Genomic DNA, 20,314 nt, shown 5'->3' on the forward strand with positions numbered 1-20,314 from the left:
GCGAAACTTGGATCGATTTTCTTCGGTAAATACAATTTCGAAACTTCGTGAAATACAATTTTTAAACTTTGTAAAATTGTATAAAATAATGCAAACAGGAAAGATCGGCTAACAAGGTAAAAGGAATTACATAGTTCGCGAAAGTCATCTTTCTGTTTAACAACCTCTTACAGGAAATTCCGTTAAAAAACTTCTTCGCGAAACTTACTCTTCTTCGTGTAAATAAATCAGCATATTTTTTCGAGAAGAATAAAAAGCCTTCGTATAACGAGAGCTACGTTGCGCTCTATGTTCCATGGAAGAAAACTTCTGAATTTCACATTTTGTATTCAAGAAAACCCGGAACAATGAACATTCAAGAACACCCAAGGATCTTATCTCGCTCCCATTACTCGGTACCGAAGTCTTCGAAGAATTCGAATTGTCCTCTTTTAACCCGGTTAAATATTTTTCTATCGAAACTAACATCGCGGAATCAAAAATAAACTACATCGTTTGAGACGAAAACTTTCATCGTAGAATTTACATCTTCTTTAACCTTGGAATATTACGTGCTATTTATTTTCCTTTTAGCTATTTCTAAGGGACGATAGTTGTCTTTCCTTGTGGTTTCGTGGCATGTTATCTATTTACCTTTTCTTTTCGATAATTTCTTACAAATACTCGGCCGATGTAATATTAGAAACTAACGAACAGGGAACAAACAAAATCAAAAAGTTAAAGAAATCAAAGAAGGTTGGAAGAATAGGAGAGTAGGTTTGAACCATACGTGAAACAAAAGCTTAAGGAACTTGTTAAGAACATTGAACGTCGAGACTCGTTCTCGATCTCGCAGACGAGGTGAAGAAAGCAGAGAAGGTGGAAGAGAGTGAAGTTGGTGAGGAAAGTTGCGCCGACCGAGAGAAAGTTTGTCGAAGGTCGAGACTTGATAAAAAGAGAGGAAGAGTATTTTTCGAGAATCATTGCAAAAGGAGAGTAGTGGAGCGACGTGGAAGTTGTTCGTCGGTGCAGTCAAGACGGAAACGAAGGCGTTTCAATGGGAAACTACGCAATTCGTTAGCCAAATGATTTCGCAGGGCGGCTTTGGTGGCTCGGGGGACCAACAGACTCGAACAAGTTTAACTTCTGTTCTCGTCCGTTTGAATTATCGCAAGCCTCGTTAACAGTTATGTCTCTCTCTCTCTTTCTCTCTTCGTTGGTCCTTGGAGTTATCTCAAATTAGAAAATTGACGAAGCAATTGTTATTGCGATGCGCGATGTTTGTTTACCTCTAAAGTGATTATCAAGAAGTGAATTAAACAGATCGTAGAAAAATCTATCGTGAATAATGATTTTGTTCAAATTACATCTTTTGACATATTCGTCTGCCATTAATATGTCCCATCGTTGAATGAAATTAAGAGAAATTTCCTTTTTTCGTTTCCAGAGGCTACAAAAGATATAAAAAGTTTGTATTCTAAATTGGACTTTCAAAGGTTATACGGGAAATGTTCTTAGATTCAAAGGCGAAAGATGAAGGATATTTTGACGTAATAGCAAATTAAAAAAGCGAAAAACATCGAAGAAATTATGGAAACATCGTGCTTTTATTTTCTTTATATTTAGCCGGCACCTTTGAAACGCGCTAGGTACTAGAAATATTAACTCCTCAACTATGAGTACTGCTTCCTTTTGAAGTTCTTTCAGCATATTTCGTATCAAAGAACGTGTACATTTTCATACGTTTTAAATCACATCATTTCCTAAAAGAAATATTTCCACATTTATCTCTTCTTTTCGATATTTCGAAAGAAATTTAAGTATCGCAGTCCTTTTTCCTCGAAGATTTATTTCGTCAACGTTATGGTAGCTCGTGCAAGTATTCGCACACCTATAGAAACCTTTTACGAATATATAACGAATCCTACGGTATTGTGCAATCCTAATGGTCGGAGCAGATTACGGTGCAAACAAAGTTACAAATGTTTTCCACAAAATGTTCTATACAACACACGCAATATGAGCGTGAAAGTTTTCTACGGTAAGTAGTGGAATAGTTTCGTAAACCAGTGTATTTACCTCTCGAGATCGCGATCGTTATCAAACCTCGACTTCCCTCTTCATCAACGCTTCTGAAACCAAGAACCTCGAAGCGAGGGGTTCGCCAGTGGAGGGGTTGAAACGAGAAGTCTTCGTTGGAAAACAATCCCGTGAGTAAGTTTTAATAGAAAGCAGACCCCTAAGTTCGCGCCAGTGACACGTCATTAAAGAAAGAACATTTTTCTCGGCGGAGGGTAAAGGACATCGCTTTCGCGAAAATTATACCGTCTGACTATCGACTGTAACGCGAATCTCGTTTTCCGCGTGAATGGAAAAAATTCGAATGAAAGACTCTTATAGATATCCAAACGGAGAAAAGGAAAATGGGGAGCGAACTGAGAAGTTGAAATGACGCACGATGTAAATGATAAGAAAAAAAGAAGGAAAGAATTTTTCTAGCGTAACAAACGTGGCGTACGATAACTTATAAGATTTCAAAATTATATTTTAACGTACAGTTACGATTACATGCTATCGATCAAAGTACAAAGTAACACATCTAACTCAAACATAGAGTAACTCATAGATAGTTTCGTATAGCGAGAGTTAGCCTAATAAACCAGAGACGATGGAGTCGATCGATTAATTTTCATACATAGGAAGATCTATCTATCTTCCAGTAATCCCAAGATCCAATTTCTATACTACGATCATTACTCGTCTCGCATCTGTATGTATCCTCACAAATGAAGCTGGATAGGGAGATGACTTGGTCAGCAAATTATCCTCGAAGCGTCACGGATAGCTGGCCAAAAGGGGGCGAACAGAGGAAGAAGTGGAACGGATGAAGATAGGACAGAGATAAAAAGGGGATTAAGATGCGGATTCCCCCGTCCTCGTTCTTCCGTGTAATTGTAAACTTGTAGTCGCGCCGGCTATAAATTTCGCGGTTGCCGGGGCTTACTTTTAAAATTTAGTATTCCCATGTACCGTTCGCTGGCAGGCCCTATTGTGCAAGCCATGGCCGCAAGAAAAGTGGAAAAAGTCTCGTGGGGTAATTCTATCGTCCAGGCCAACCGCTTGATGCATTGATAAGGAAAGTTGGTGAAGGCCTTCTTTGTCTCGTACTTAGCTCGGCTTTTTGTCGCGTTCGCGCGACTCGAGAGTGACTCCGAAAGAACTTTCGACTTTCGAGAGCGAACTCGGTCCGGTTAACGACTCTGTTCTCTCTCTGACTTTTTGTTTCTTTTCTATTATTATATTAGACGTATGTGGAACGAATTTCGCGTACTCCATTGTTTTTATCGTTATATTTTGCAGCTTTAGAATGGAACGTGAGAGGTTTATTTCGCGAGAAGTTTAGGCGAGTTTCATCGAGAGACCGAGAATTTTTAATTAATTTCTAGAGTTTAGTCGGTAAACAGTCGTTTTGATAAAGTGGCGCATTTTTCGCATTCAGATTTTAAACTTCGTACGTATATATAAAACAGCGTATAGAAAGATAGAAATATTTGTTGGAAAAGACAGTTGAGAAAATTTATATAACGAACTCGAATATTTGATATATCGCAATGTGATAGATATTTACATACACCAGTTTTCATGAGAATCGAAACACACCCTGTAGTCCATCCCATCTCTCAAAACAATTTACGTTCACAGTTATCAAGGTTCGTGTACAATCGCAGCATCAAAGCGTAACAGCAATTCGGAACCCCCGAATTAATTCCAACCCCCACGGCGTACACATACATACGAATCCCAAGCGGGCATTTCGTGTATGCAAATCATCCCCCGGAAGCCTTCCTTAGAACGTGAGGAAGAAGTCGATCGAAATTGAAAGACATAAAATGGCCGGAACGAGCCATTCTTCGAGAAAGAATCTAATTTTTAGACGTAAGGGGATCGTGCAGGAAAACAAGATTACTCCTGGAAAAGTATAATTCTTCGGGCAACCCTCTGTCGTTCCGTGAAACCAATTTACCCACGACGATTCACTCTCACCGACGATTGAGAAGTTGAGATGGTAAATGTAGTACATATGTAAACATCGAACTCTCTGGTACCATTAAACTAACATTATTGAAATTTTACAAATTACCAATACGAGTAAAGCCTCTTCTATTGGGTTGGCAACTAAGTGATTGCGAATTTTGTCATTAGATGGTAATGCCAAATCCGCAATCACTTAGAAGAGGCTTTACTCGTATTGGTAATTTGTAAAATTTCAATACTGTTAGTGAATAAATGAATTTTGTCATTAGATGGTAATGCCAAATCTGCAATCACTTAGTTGGCAACCCAATATGTACGACAAATCTGTGGTACGCAGATTATTTAATACTTAAACGGGGTAAAAAGGTCAAGCTCCTAAAATACCAAATTTCAAAAGTATCAATCACTTAGTTGCCAATCCAATATGTACGACAAATCTATGGTGCGCAAATTATTTAACACTTAAACCGGGTAAAAAGATCAAGCTCCTAAAATACCAAATTTCAAAAATATATTTGAAAAAGCTTATAATAGGTACCGATTTAGAAGAAAGCTAGTGAATTGACAAATTATCTGGCATATATTTAATGTTTGAAAAGTTAAAAATTCTAAAATATATACAAAGATATAAAAAATTCGAACATATCGCCTGTCCAATATTTAAAGCGAATATATAAAAAAGAATAAACTTTGTAGAATATCTAATCCCTAAAATATACTACCCGGTAGCTAAAACATACAAAAAATTTAAAATACAGAAAATACTGTCTACCTAAAATACGCGATCAAGTTGTGAAATTCACTAAATATCTATCCGAAACATATGAGAAAGAACAGTAATACATCTACACAATATGTTTGAAACGATTTATAGAGCAATCAATTTCCCAGTTCCGGAAACACGATGGATTTACGTACTAACAGAAATACGTAACCGGGAGCTTCTAACTCCGGATTGGATAGCAACGGCGATGACACCATAGGCAACTGCGAAAGCTCTTGATACCGTCTACCGATTCCAGACTGTTTCCATCATACTCTAAATTCCAAGTTTATACATGTCGTCATTCGGCAACATCTGCGCGGACGCACGTGCTCGTCCAAATTTACTCGGCGTCTAGCATCCTTCGAATTACGCTGTTCTACACCGCGTCGGATAACCTTATTACAATTGAAATTAGTGCCGTTGCCGAGCGGATTCACTCGCCGCGACAGAGTTAATCATAAATAATAAACGAGGATCTTTGCACGTCGCTGAATGTTTCATCAAATGGAAACATGAATTTATAAATTTCATATATTCGAAAATATATCCAACTAGTCGATGGATTCTGAAAATAATTTATCGAGTGTTTATTAGTACCAACTATTGGGTTGGCAAGTAAGTGGTTGCGGTTTTTGTCATTAGGTGGTATCGACAAAAGCCGCAATCACTTAGTTGCCCAATACTTCAGGCGAAGGAAGACGGATTTGATAAACTAATTATCGAATATTACTTGAATCTCATACGAAAACGTACGTGTGAAAAACGCATGAATCCTATACATATGAAGAAACAAAAATTAAAAGCATTAATCCTTAAGTGGTTAAAGTCTTTCGAATTGATTAACTTCCAAAATGAAATAATTAGGGGAGACTCTTTTCGTTACAGAAGTATGCGATGTTTCAAGTAAAAATTTACACCGGCTGGTCTACGAGTCATATTATTCAACAGGACCACTAAGGATAGGAATTTGGCACGATATTTAAAAAGGCGTTTTACAGACCAAACCAGCACTGATAAGAGCAGGAATTAACACGGAATGGAAAACTTTAAGACGGTTTAATTATGTTTCGCGAAGTTAAGCTGGTCCTTGGTGGTTACGCGCCACGAAATCTCCCCATCTTAAGGGGATTCTCATAGAACCCCTTCGGTACTGGCGACTAATTGCGGCCAAAGAAAAGCCGGGCTCACGACATCCCGCCAGAGATAGCGATCCATTATGTTTCGACCTTCCACCCTCTTTTAAAGAGAACGTAGTACAAATATATAGAATTAAATGCAGATTAAATAAAAATGACTGATGCTGCTGTCTTTTTTAACTCGTTTAAGAGTGATAATTATTGTTTCTTTATAAACAACTTCGTAATATGATTTATTACCAATTTAAGATTTGAAGTCGTTATTTGTAATTATTTTTACAGTTGTACTAAGAAATACAAAATTGTCAGATTCAAAATGAGACGTTAAATAATAGAGAAAGATAACAATATTTGTTATTTACTTTTATATCTATATCTCTTACTAATTTTATTAAATTAATTTATTTCGATAGATTGTCAATCAAAAAATATTGCAACGGAAAGATTCTATCTAATTCTACCTGATTTTTAAACAACATGTAGTACATAATTCCAAACTTTTAGTTAGTGTTATATTACATTTAGACGGAGATATTTCATGAAAATGTTTCTCGCGACGTAAGCTATGAATCTAATTTTGAATTATAAAATCAGATTCATAAAGATGAGTACAGTGGAAGTAAAAATAAAGCCGGCATGTAAAAAATACGAAATATTATAATGTATTCATCCAGATTTATTCAAACATTCAACAAATTTATATTTTACAAAATAGATAAAAAAGACGGGAGAAGGATTGTCCTGCAGCGAACATTAATTTAAAACGTTAATTCGACAAAAATTTACGAGTTTCCATTTGCATATACTATTGAAGAAAAATGTTTCTTTAACCTGAATGAAATCCAACAGATTTACATTTCACTAAAAACAAGAGAGGTAGAAAAACCCTTGACTTTAATTCTCAAAAATACAAAGTAAAGAACGAATTTCTTTTCTTGACTACGAAAATCCAAAACACGATCATTTCTTGAATAGAATATTAAAAAGTTCACCAAATTTTCGTAGAATTCCACTTCGACAGAATCGAACAAATCCATGTCTTGTGAAATCAAAAATACGAAGCAACGAGCAATTTTTGTTTCTCTTCTACACGAAAATCCGAAACGTGAGCCAATTTATGAATGGCGCATTTCACTTAATCACGAAAAAAATCACGAAAATTCCGTATATTATAAAAATCTCATTCCTTCAATTATCACAAAATTTACCAAATCCGCGTCTCATCGAACCTCAACCAAACTCTAAGGATCCATCAAATACATTCCTCAACCACGATACTGCGAAACATAATAGACTTGATTCTATAAATGGAATATCAATTCCAGGGAAATTCACGAGCTTCCACTCTCTCCATAGCTTGGAACGATTGCTTTTTTTAACGAGCCTCGCGGAGATAATATTGTCGATGCGGTAAACGGGTCGAAATCGGTGGGTAAATCAAAAGTGGTCGAAAAACTCATATCGGTTTAATAAAGCGCCCCTGGACACTCCCGTGCACTGATTACACGCCAATGGGGTTATTCACGAGCTCCGTTTCCTTTTTTTCTTTTTTTTTTTTTTTTTTTGGTTGTCTCACCCCCAGAGCGCGGTCGGCAACGGTGAAACGTGTACGGGGTCGCGATCGACGCGAAATTGGTCCGATGCCAGATCGAGCTTAAAGCTTTTCCACTGTCCGCTGCAAATAGTAGGTACGTCGGAACATCGCGCACACCGGATAGTTGGTCAGATATATTTGAGAAATCGCCGTCGCGATCCGTTTGAGAAAATATTTGCAGTTATTTCGCTCACCGTGGATACAGCTGCAAGGAAAAGTACGCGCACTGCTGTTAGCCAAGCGCATGCTGCCTTTAGCTCTTCAATTTTGGTAGGGTACCTTTGCGATATATCTATCGTCTGTAAGCTAGCTCGTTCAAAATAATAATCAGCTTCTAAAAAGTTAAACAGAACAGTTCTGCTTTGTGGACTTTTTAATTTCTGTAACCCGTACATAATTAATATCTTGAAAAATATATCGATTTGATCAGTTGTATGAACAACTCTCTTGGAGGTTTAGAACAACTTTAATCGTTACATTGGAAGGTCTTTGAAAAGGAAGAATATTTTTGAGAGATTAGGGGGATGGTCTCCAACTCTTTACAAATATGTTACTTAAATGACGACCAGTATTCTACGATTTGTTGTTTCGCTCATAGTAAAGAATTAAAATATTGATCTTGTATCTACCTTACTGAGAACAATACACCTTATTCAAGGTAACAAATAAAGTATTAAGCAGAAATTTCTCTTGGGTTCATAGTATACATCGTAAAGTTCTTTAGGAGTTTTCTGGGTTGTTCTATATTCCCATTTCACTGGTATGTATTTTGGCCCCGCGTGTGCAATGAATTTTCGAAATCGGTTTTCTCGAAATTGCAACTCTCGTTGAAAATTTAGCCTACGCTTTAAATTAGGGGTGTCGTTTATTTACCCATGTACTTTCTACAGGAATTAGATTAATATCGTAAAACAATGACAAAACCGAGGAACGTAGTTAAACTAAAAGGGAAACGAGAGAAAGCTCGGTAGCATAACAGATCGGCTGTCGATGGAAGCAAAGATAAACGCTTACTCATTAGAGGAAGAACGTGTTTTCGTTTTGGATTCGTTCGTCGTCGACTCGCGGAACGGCACGACCTCGTAATTTGTAGAGAGGTCCGGAAAAAAAAGAAAATAATAATTTCACGGCTTCCTATCTGGCATCGAGGAAAAAGCTAGTCAGTTTGCTTGGATTGGAACCGATCCAGATCTTTCTATAAATATTACCGTTCCGTTGATCATATCTTGAAATGTTAATTTGAAGAAGGAGTGGAATTTGCCGAACTTCTTCATCTTTTTTCTGTGGACATGTAGATATCTCACGTCGGATAAAAATAACGAAATTTCAATATTTTGAAGTAAGCAAATACGAAAATAGCAAATTTGTACTCGCTGTCAAACATTTATATTTCATATCCACTGAAGGAATTATAGGAAAGCGAGGAAGAACTTATACATACTGTATGTAAATAATATCAAATGGTAAATAAAATTTATATGATGTACTACGATGCAAGGAACCATGACTTATTCCCCTTTCATTTAAAATTAAATCCATGCATCCTCGAGAATTGATAAAAATAAAAAAGATACTACATTTCAGAGCAAAGAAACATACAAATTTGAAAACAGACAAACTTGATTACTGCTTATAAAATTAGCTACTACGCTTCATCGTTTGATTTATGGATGAAGCTGATAAAAAAAGAAGCTATAGTAAGGCGAAGAAAAATTTGTATAGCCACAGTAAAGAATACAAAAGAGATTCATTGTATGAAGAGGACAATTTCTTGGTGGTGGTCGGTGCTTTCAAAATACGAAGGAGTCTTCCACTTGCTCAGAAAGAGCAATATATTTCTTGTTCGCGACGAGACAGAGGCTTCTCAACCAATCTTAACGACGTATGAAAAGCCAGAAAGACAGATGTCAGGAGTTCTTTGTCAGGAAATTTCAGAATCATGAAAACTTTGTATACGAAAGGTGTTTGAAATATGCTCTACGCTTATGTTTTATTGTCAGCGTTCTTTCAGTATCAAAGGAGCTATTGTGTTTTGAAATAGGTAAGTATAGTTCACGTTGATATTCAAGATTTCCTTTAAATGAAATACTACAAAAATTGTAAAACGAGAACGTATATTGCTAGCACAGTAAGTTGAATAAAAAATATAAAATAAATAAGGAATAAAAATAGAAAATAAAAATATAGAATAATAAAAAATATCTACACGTTCCGAGTAATTAGAGAAAAATAAATAAAAGCAAACTTTGGTTGTTCTACTGTTAAAATATTATTTTGTTATCCATTACATATATTCTGTATATTTATTTTATTTATTGCGGCGTACGAGAATATGTTACGAAATACATATTAAATTTAATATCGAAACTAGCAGAATACTACTTCAAAATGTAGGTTTCTCATAAACTCCAATATTCAAAATTTGATATTCTCTTTTCCATAGTAATTCCCTTATGCTAAGTACATGGGTACTGCTACAAATGACGTTGACAACATAAAACCAGTGACATAAATACAGGTGTTCATTCGCATTTCAATCCTCTTGAGCTGAAGTTCTCTTCTTAATTAGTATTCACTTGCATTCGTCATCTCATACTTTGCATACCGATTACCTAGCACTAATTTCTAGTTTGCAAGCTTGTTCTATGATGTACATACTTCACCTGTGAATCATCAGGAACTTCGACATTATACTCTCAACTGCGTTATAGCACTCTTCATTATGAAGAAATGTATTACTTAACAGTCATCTCGTAACATTCAATTCAGTGACACGGCATCCTATTATAATCATTCGAAACGATAGATAATAAATGGTAAAGGCAAATATTCTGTATTTATTATTGGAGAAAGAGCCGTATGCGAAACAAACGAAAATTTCTAGAATTGTTAATCTGAGATTTCGGATTTAAGCCGTGTACAGTGGTTCTTTTATTCCAACGTTTCGCCAGTGTTGCAGCTAACTTCATCAGGATTGAAATTTTTATCAATTAAAAACTGTACCGTTATTGCATTATACGAAATTTTTTATTCCGTCTATACTTGATTAAAATACGAACCATACAAAGCCGCATTCTTTTTTAGTAATCAATTGTATCGTCATTTCTCTATCAGATATCATTTCTCTAAAGTTTCTTTTAATCATTAACAAATAACGTAATAAAATTATTCGTTGCATAAATATATAAATCTACAGTCTATATCGTACTATGCATCAAAATACATAGCCTAAAGTTCTGGTTAATTACTAAAAGAATCTCCCTTTTCTCCATTACTTTTCCATTGAAATAGACTTCTCTCTTTAACTCTAAATATCCATTAATTTTCTTCTCCAACTCGAAACGCTATATAACATCAGCTGCTCGAGTTCATCATACTCTATCCCCTACACTTAATACCAGTGATGAGTCGCACGTGCAATCAAAGGAATACCGTCCAATAATAGCAGCGCCTAAATAAACGCAGTCGATCGGCCTGCAATCGAAACGGTGATCGTTGTCGAGATGACAGCGAGCGCGAGTAACGACAGTTTTCACGACAAATCGCATTTCCTCCCCTACCATTTACTGCTACTCCCTTCTTCAACCCCCACCTAACTCTTTCGGCCTTCGGTTGACAAAGGACGAGAAGTAGAAAGGGACGGAACAAAGGAGTGAAGAGAAAAAAGGAACGCAGTTGTTCTCGACTCTCACGGTAACGAGACGACGAGACTTTCGCCTCTTTGATTCCAGAGACGACGAAACAACTCTCGCGTCGATTGCGAATCGATGAAAGTGCATCCCCTTTCGTTTCTCTAATTTCAATCGAATGCCGCGCGAAAGAACGGATCCTAGTGACGAGAGAACGAGTTTAGTGCTTCCTCCGAGGTACGATTGCTCGCTAACTCTCAATATAGACGAAGAAATTAGAGTCAGCAGCGAGCAGGCAATTAGTTCGATCGTCAAATTTCGAAAAGGAAGATGAAGTTTAATTAGAATGGGTAGCGTTTTATGTTTATGAAAATTAAATTGTTCTTGGCTTGGAAATTTTAATTTCATGCCTGGATCTCTGTGAAGTCTGTGATTCTCAAGCGATAGAAAATTTCTAAAAATCGTAAAACTTATTCAACTGATTTATAACAGGTGAAAATTGAAACAAATAAAATAGAAATAAAACAGATAAGTAATTTATGGCAAAGAAAATTCCGCGGCTCAGTTGCGTGACACCCTGTAGCAGCTCCAATATTTAAATTGTCTTTATTGGAAGAGAAAGCAAGATATAGGTTCCATATTCAAAGGTTTCCTATTCAATAATGAAAAAGTTTACTAGGAATATTCCTATCACTATGAATTTATAGCACGTTTCGAACGATGATTTAATCTTCATGGATTTTTAGTTGATTCTTGTTGATTTACTTAAATTACTGAATAGTAGAGCTACCTGCTTAAATCTTAATGTGTTGAACAAGATATAAATGGCAACTATTATTTTCTGTTTAAACTACAAAATTTTCTAAATCACTTTTATTAATCGATATGAAATAGAGTTTTTCTATTCTTTGGAAACAAAAAAAAAGCTTTCCTTTCGAAATTAACGAAGCTGATGGGTTCCGTTAGATACCGATGGTAGAGCAAATTTTCACGAACTACCAAGTCCATCGAAATGAACGAAATTTGTATTCGTATACGGGCACAGTCCATATATCGTCCGTATGGATATTATAAAATCGCGATGCAGCTCGGTCCAGCGTGAAATCGTTTAATAAACGACGTCGACCCTCCGGTGTATCGATGAATTTCGAGGGAAAGCCGCGCGCAATTTTTCACCATGACGAGAGAGCAACAAGCCGAAGTTTCGCGTGTTGCAAATTCCCGGTCCGTTTCGTAAACATTCGAAATTTATCGGGGCGAGGATTTTTCCCCATTCCCCTCGGCGCGTTTTCGGCAAACGCAAAGTCGCGGTTCCAACCCCATCAAACCCTCTGGCTTTTCTCTGCTCTGGCTAAATATTTTCTCCTCCCAAGGCAAATATTTCCGGTGAAGCAATGCGCGACTCGTTTTAACCTTTTTGTGATCGAATAAACCGGCCAAACCGAAAATACTTCGACTTCCTCTTTTATCGTAGTCCCTGCTATCTTCAAAGGACTTTTATATTTTCTAGAATATTTAAAGTTAAGACTATCAAATCTACCAAAATGGCAAATTATAGAGATTTTCTTTTTCGCTACTACTGAAATTCTTTACAACGATTATACTGAGATTTCCTACGTTTGATAAAATAACATTGACGCCTATTCAGATAGAGATGTAATTACGCGGAGTTGTTCATTTTTATAATATCGTTTCAATTATAATAATCCACGTATAGAGTATTTAAATTAGACTTAAATAGGTTTTGGCAAAAATTATTAGAATTATAAAACGAATTGTTTATATTCAAAACTTATATATCTATTTGGTATTGCTGCAATCACAATAATTTAACTTTATGATATTTAGGGATAACTTCACGCTCTAATTATAAGATACGCCGAATGATAATAAAAATACACGATAATTAAAAGATTAAAGTTTGAATTCCAGATATTGAAATATGATGGACCAATTCTCCTCTTTAGTTTATCCATTATATAAAATTAGAAGATTGATGGATAGTCAAAGATGACCAAGATCCTTTCTTCACCATTCTGACTGGCAAGTAAGTTGGTGCACTGCTCAGGCTAGCAAATGAGTAGGTACGGTTTTTGTCAGTACCGACTAATCCGCATTCCTTAGTTGCCAAACCAATGAAGTGTACATAAAATACATAAAAATGTACGAAGATACATAAAGATTCATAATACGCCGAGTATACTCGTCGAGCATTTGCTGGACGAAAGGAATATCTGTTTAGGAACCAATTTATCATCCATTTGGCAAAGATCATGAAAATACGAATTTTTTGGGCTGGCAAATAAGTCGGTGTGCCGCTCAGGTTGGCAGGAGCCTTTCGATTCAATTAGCCCCCAAAGAAAGGAATCTTTAGTGACCCGGATATCTCAATTGATAAAATAACCTACCACGAACAAACAAAGATTTCCAATTCGAAGCGAATCTTTTTTTCCGACCACATTCAACGAAACACACCACTCTGCCCATCCCGCCCTTAATATGATCCTCGGTTACCCTTAATTTCGATTCTTATGCATATTGCTACCTTTCCAATCAGAGAAAAAAAAATTCACGAACGATTCAACCTATAGAAAACTCTGCATTACGACGAACAATAAGCCTCGACCTCAAAATCCAACCATCCTATCGAACACGTTCTTCCTTTTCCTTCTTTTCTTTTTCTTTCGATCGAGTTGCGAATAGAAGTGAAAATATTGCCATATTCAATTTTTAATCGCTTCGATGATAGTCTAATTTGAGCAAATTTTCTGTATGAGCGAGAGTTTATTTCGTCTTGGAGCGAGACTAGTTTATTTGGAGAGGAATTTATCTCTGTGAAAGGAATATTATTATTGGATTGTTATTACAAGTAAATTGACCCAGTAATTCAAACAACCCAGTATTAATAAGTATAAATCAATTTCAACTGGTTTAGTTTTAATTTTTACAAATGTAAATATGGTATATAATATATTGTGATTTAAGATTATTAATTTACATCTGATTGTAATTTAGATTACGAAATAACAGAATTATGCCACTAAATATGAAATGAAAATAAATTATCGCACTTTTAATCTGTAATTTAACGAAAATTACTATTTTCGTACAAAATATTCCCTACTATTTTCAAATATTACGAGACCATATTTCGCAAACAGGGCACGTCGAAGTACCCTCGTTAATTACCGTATCGCAACCGATATTAATTCTGACCTAATTACTTTAACATAAACAAATGCGTGCAAATTTAAGCTCGGTAAACAGTGCTTGAAACCGAACGAATTACGCATTTCGATATAAAAATAAAAGACGGTGATACTAACCTATCGAAATTACTTAATTAACGTGACAAAGTTCCCTTCACCGAAAGACAAATAAGAATTTTTATATTCCTCATTTGTATATGTAACAAAATTATATCGAAGTAATTAACTGTAAATGGAAAGAAAATTATGGAAACCAATATTTTTATTTTATTTTACATTTAATGAAAATTTTACTTCTCTATCATATAATATAGGTCACCAATACATACAATGCAGCTTATATACAATATACAACATGAAAGTATACAACTTCAAAATTTATGTACTCATACATTTAGATAATCTTGTAAAATTTTTTATATCTTTTATGGGATCTATCCTCTTACCTTATTTGTATTATAATATCAATGTATCCTACCATTGCATCATCATATTAGCTATACATTACACAAGCAATCCGCTTATAGCAATTAATAGTTTCTATTTCCTCTGTGACGCATGCACTCTCGCTATTAGGTATAGGAATTTACATTGACATAATTTTCAAAAGTCCTTGGCTAATTATAATTATCATGTTCGTACAAACATGTGTTCCAATGTGTCTAAAAGGTATGATGTCACTACCAACGTTCCCACGTCTAGGACATGTGCGTGCTAATAAATCTTACTAATATGTCTACCGCTCCTAGATGAAAGATCGCCCTTCCTTTACTTTCCCTTCATTTTTCCTGTTCCCCACCTCTATGCTCCCTTTTATTACAACGTCAAACTCCCATTACAACAAAAAGACTGCAAACCTTTTTCTTCCACAAGTAAAGAAAAATTGCAACAGTTAACCCTTTCATATTTATCATCCTATTAACAAAATAAAAGTACAAGATATCTTATCCATGATAATGTTGCATAAAGGGACATTATTAATAGATAAAACCTTAGTAATAAATCCGCTAGCCCTGAACCAAAGATCAATCCTTTCTTTTTCTCTCATTCTTTCTATTCTTGCTTCAACAATTCCAGCATTAAACTTCCATCAGATTGCAAAAACAGTAACCCTCTTTCTCACACAAACGAGTGAAGTTGTCGAAAGGTTGAAGAATAGAGACTTTTATTACGATCGCGTTCGAAGTTCGTTCAGACTACAAAGAAAAGACGCGCTGCAGTCTTGTTTCGGATTTTTCGTGTCGCCTAAATGGACAAACGACTACGGGTCGGATGCAAATGCACACGAGGGTTCGTGAACGGAATACTGCAGAAGCTTCTTCTCGCTTTGAGTAGCCAGGGATCCTTTTGAACGATGAAGGTGGAACGAAAACAAAGGCGGTGGGGACGAGCTTATTCGGAAAGGAACTATTTAGACTAGAGCGCATCTTCGCGGTGGTAACCTTGAAACGCTAGACTAAAGCGGAAGTCGGCGCGTCTACAGTTTCCATCAAGTCGAAATTTGGCCAAGTTCTTTTAAACCAAGCCGCATCCCGTTGATAGACGCCATTTTGTGTGTACCGCCAACTGGTCCAACGATCTTGCGTCGAATTACATCGTTTGAATTAGAGTGGTGGTGTTGCTCGGCAACTTCATGAGCCTCTGAACAACTTCCGGTTCACTCGATACCACATCTCAATCCTTCTAGGAATACTCGATGTTTCGTTTCGATTCACGAGTCGAATATACACATGTGGTATTTGCTTAGCGTAAATATACGCGGAGGATGTGATTTAATGTTTAAAATACTGCAGGTTTAATAGTGAGATTTTATGAAGGAGTTTGTTATTACAGTGCTGTGAATTGGATGCGAAGCTAAGCCAGAATATCTGGGTAAACGTGGTGAAGACGATAGTCAAAAAAAGAGAATAACAAGGGTAAGATGCGGCAACTTCGAGACACCGAATAGATTTTTGTTAGAGGAAGATAAAAGAGGTGAGAATTATGTAATGATAGGGAAGGGAAGTTGAAGCACTGTGTAACGAAGTGCAAGAGAATGGAGAAGTTGAGAGGTAATATGAAAGGAATTGGAGAAGGAAAATATTGTGAATAGGCAGTTGACTGGATTCGCTCCTTAGAGAAAAGGAAAATGAAAGTGCAAAACTAAATCAAAGCTACGAATAAGTAGCATATATGTAGGTTTATTAATAACTTATAAGTGTCGTTCTATAATTTATAAATATGTACGTGAAGATTTGTACGGATGAATATTTAAGACATGTAATTTGAAACAGCAAAAGCCGAAGTTAATAAATATTATTATTATTAGAATGTTGCGACGTATCGGAAAATAGAGAATCGTTTGAGATTTGAAACAAGTACAAAGAATTATTGCATGAGGAGGATTGTATGAGGATTGATAAAAGTAGAGAACATTATTTTACAGAGAAATAAATAACAATTTCATAATGGATATTCATAAAGAAAATAACTTCATGAAGATAATGGGATAGAAATTTGGAAATATTTTAGCCAACTTTTTCTTCCACTAAAAATAATGAGACTAAGATATACAACTTTGAAATCCAAATACCATTTTAACAATATACCTACTATTTATTCCACTACATGGTCGACATTGTTTTAGCGTATTCAATTAAAAAAGAAAACAGGATAAACTAAGCTTAAAATGTCTTTCATATAGTTAAATTCTGAATCCTGCTAATTATGAGAAATGAACCTCTGCATAAAAATTTTTTTCGAATTATTCAAGAATAAGTATAATTTATTCTACTTTAGAAAAATGCGCTGGCGATTTTCTGAATGTCCAAGTTCTCCAAAATCGAACAAAAAAGCCATGGTTATGTCTACGCGAACAACGCGAGGATTATTTAAAAGGATCGATGGTCCAGGTGAAAAGCTTTTTTATCCCCGTTCAAAATCGAAACGACGGGGGAAAAAATCACGAAAGTGCATTCAGCTCAAGGATAACGTCGCTTTCATCGTAACCTGATAAACGGCGCACTCACTTCTAACTCGATCTTCAAAAACTAAAAGCAGAGCGAACCACTCGACCGATGGTTGACAGAGACTGAAGCACTTGAGAAACATTCGTTTCCATTAACGTATTCCGACGCATCACGGTGTCGTTCTACAGACGATAGTTACACACTTCTAGACATTAAAACGTATATCGTTGCGAATTTTCGTCGTGTAACAATATTCCATGTAAAGAAAATTGGATTAATCATTTCGCGCCTAAATTTGAATAGGAAGCCATCTTTTCTTTTTCTTTTCGCGCGTTTTATGGACCGTCTTGCACAATTATTTAATTCTAACAGTATCAGTGAGTTGACAAGTTAAAAGTTATAGATTATGAATTCTTTTATACTTTTACAATTTTACAAAAATATATATATAAACATATGGAATTTGAATAAATAAAATGAAAATGGCCGAGTAGAATGCAATAACTTGTAATTTGTACGATTTACTTTTAAATAGAGAAATCCCTATGCAAGAAAGTTAATTAATAATGATAATATATAACTTGTAATTTTGTTACTAAATTTGTTAATAATATTAATAAAATTATATAAGGGAATCATGATCGAGATATGTTATCGAACGTGGTATCAATATAATATTGGTTGCTGAATCCACACATAAGCCACTTAGTTCTTTTTACAATGTATGCCCTGCCATGTTCCGCGAAAACGCTTTCAATAACCTATCAGTTTTATCGTTTCAATTTTACCACCTGACGAGTAAGCGTTAGTCAACGATCTCGTACGAATATTATCCCGTGCACATTTTTTAATACTAGAACTATATGTTACCGTAATCATAACAATCAATTCTTAATTTTTTCATATAATTAGTCTAGATTTACAGCAGTAGGTTTTTGAAAATGCATAGCTTTTATTTTGACTTCGTTGTTACAAGTGTTGCATGTTACTCGTCGATAGTTCTAATGTTAACCGTGTCACGAGAACCTTCTTAGCCTAGTAACTTTCGGTTCGATAAAAACCCCGCGCTAGTAAGTATCGACAAAGATATAAGTTTTAATTAGATGTACACATACCTTATTTGTGCGATCGACGAACAGTCACTCCATGATCTGTCTAGCCACGATGAATGCCGGTCTTAAGGATCCCCCTCTCGTCCAGTGATACAGAAAACACAAGCACTCTAAACCGGCAGTACGAACGACGCGGGCAAAGTCAAACGTCACTCCGATTTCGCACAGAGAGAACATGAACATACGGCTTGACGTCCGCGCGTGCACTGACTTCTGTTCGGTCGCGTCAGGCCGCAGTCCATCCACCTTGGACGAGTGTAGACTCGTCGCACGGTTGCCATGACGATGGGTCAACAGCACGCGTTGCGCGCGCAACGAAGACAGTTTCACACCGCGCTGCACGCTCGCGACAAGGATCAACGCGTTCTCATCGTACGTGTTCCGCGTTTAAGTCCAAAATTGTAACACGCGCGCGTGGGAAATTAATAACGACGCCTGTTAACTCACGGGATACGCGAGATCGTGTCCGAAGCGCTCTGTTGTTGTTGAAGTGGCGTGGCGATCAGAGACGATCGACACGCGGACAAAAGTGAAACACGATATCTAGAACGCGGGAATTAATAACAAGTGGCGGAGTATATACTACGTCATTCGAATGATTGTACGGAAAACTGACACGCGATCGATGATTATTTCAACACGTTCAATACCACGTTAGCCACGTTAGTCTTGTAGTATCTAGTAGTATGTAGTATCTTGTAGTATCTTGTAATATCTATGATGAACTTTCTATTTAAAACATTTTCGATTAAAGCAAATAACAGTGAATAGTTTTGTCGACACACATGTGGTTTAATTTGAAAATCACAAAACTGTGGTGTTCAACATATTAAGCCTGTTATGATAGGGTCGCTGTAGATGCACGTTCTGGCGAATATGTCAATCAAATATATCGAATATGAATACGTCAATCAAATATATCGAATACAAATACGTCAATCAAATACATATATGAATGTATATGTAATACATAATGTATATATACGTGATGTGATATGTGTGACATGTGTAAGATATATAATATAATATATACATTATATGTAATATATATGTATACGTAATCACATTTCTATATAAATACATATTATATAGTTCCTAATAAGTCTCTACATTTCAATAAAAAATAACATTAATTTTATCTAAATCATCCGTATGATTTTAGTAGTAACACAAATAAAAAATCTATGATCCATACGATGTAATCATAGCCTTATAGAAGCCCAGACACGATCAATAATAAACATAGAGATGTATATAAAGATAGAACGCGTGAGCGAGCTAAAAGAGCAATATAGGAATAAAAACAAAACGTTACAGAGGCCTCTTGCTACTAACGTATGCACAATCGTACAGTAAATATATACATAAGTGTATTACCGATCAGCGAACGGCGTCGATGTGTATACCTCATTAGACAAGGACAGAAGGGGCTTCTACGCACGTTCTCTTTGCGTCTATATCGAATTCGGTTACACGGTAAGAAATAACTTGCTGCGTATTATCTTTATATCTTTATAATAATAACGTTAATATTGAAATATTAATATTGAAATTAAAAGTTGCCGAATATTGTAAAATCGATCCAGATATTAATACTATGCTTATGTACTGTACGATGAGTGGGGAGTAATATTGACAATATATTGACCATGTACGATTAAAGTTAGATATTTGAATAAATATTTACAACATCGATACGAAGAATGATTTCGGAACACGATGAGCACTGGTCGTTATTCACACTATTCTTTAAAATTACTTAATAATGAAAAAGTTAATCCACTCGCGACAAACAAACGCCACACATTACAAACGGAATTCTAAATCGGCCAATTAGAGGACAGAACGCGAAAGCCAATCATGGATCGTGTTTTGTGTTGTGACATACCGTATTATTACCTATATG

At 35.8% G+C, this 20,314-nt stretch overlaps 1 protein-coding gene across 4 annotated transcripts in view; it reads right to left on the bottom strand.

Moving 5' to 3' along the window:
• Window positions 1–20,209, bottom strand: part of LOC132905308 (protein rhomboid) — a 179,463-nt gene extending 159,254 nt beyond the window's left edge. Inside the window, exons 1-2 of one of the 4 annotated variants that reach the window (XM_060956473.1) lie at window positions 19,786–20,209; window positions 18,412–18,951 (exon numbers count right to left, since the gene is read on the bottom strand). The gene's annotated coding sequence lies outside the window, so the exon portion shown is untranslated. Of the gene's footprint in view, window positions 1–18,411; window positions 19,422–19,785 lie in introns of those variants that run through there. The other 3 variants (XM_060956474.1, XM_060956475.1, XM_060956472.1) reach the window with 3 other exon arrangements.
• Between the last annotated feature and the right edge of the window lie 105 nt (window positions 20,210–20,314).

This window comes from Bombus pascuorum, chromosome 3 (assembly GCF_905332965.1).
Source record: "Bombus pascuorum chromosome 3, iyBomPasc1.1, whole genome shotgun sequence".
In the NCBI taxonomy this organism is placed as follows: Eukaryota; Metazoa; Arthropoda; class Insecta; order Hymenoptera; family Apidae; genus Bombus; species Bombus pascuorum.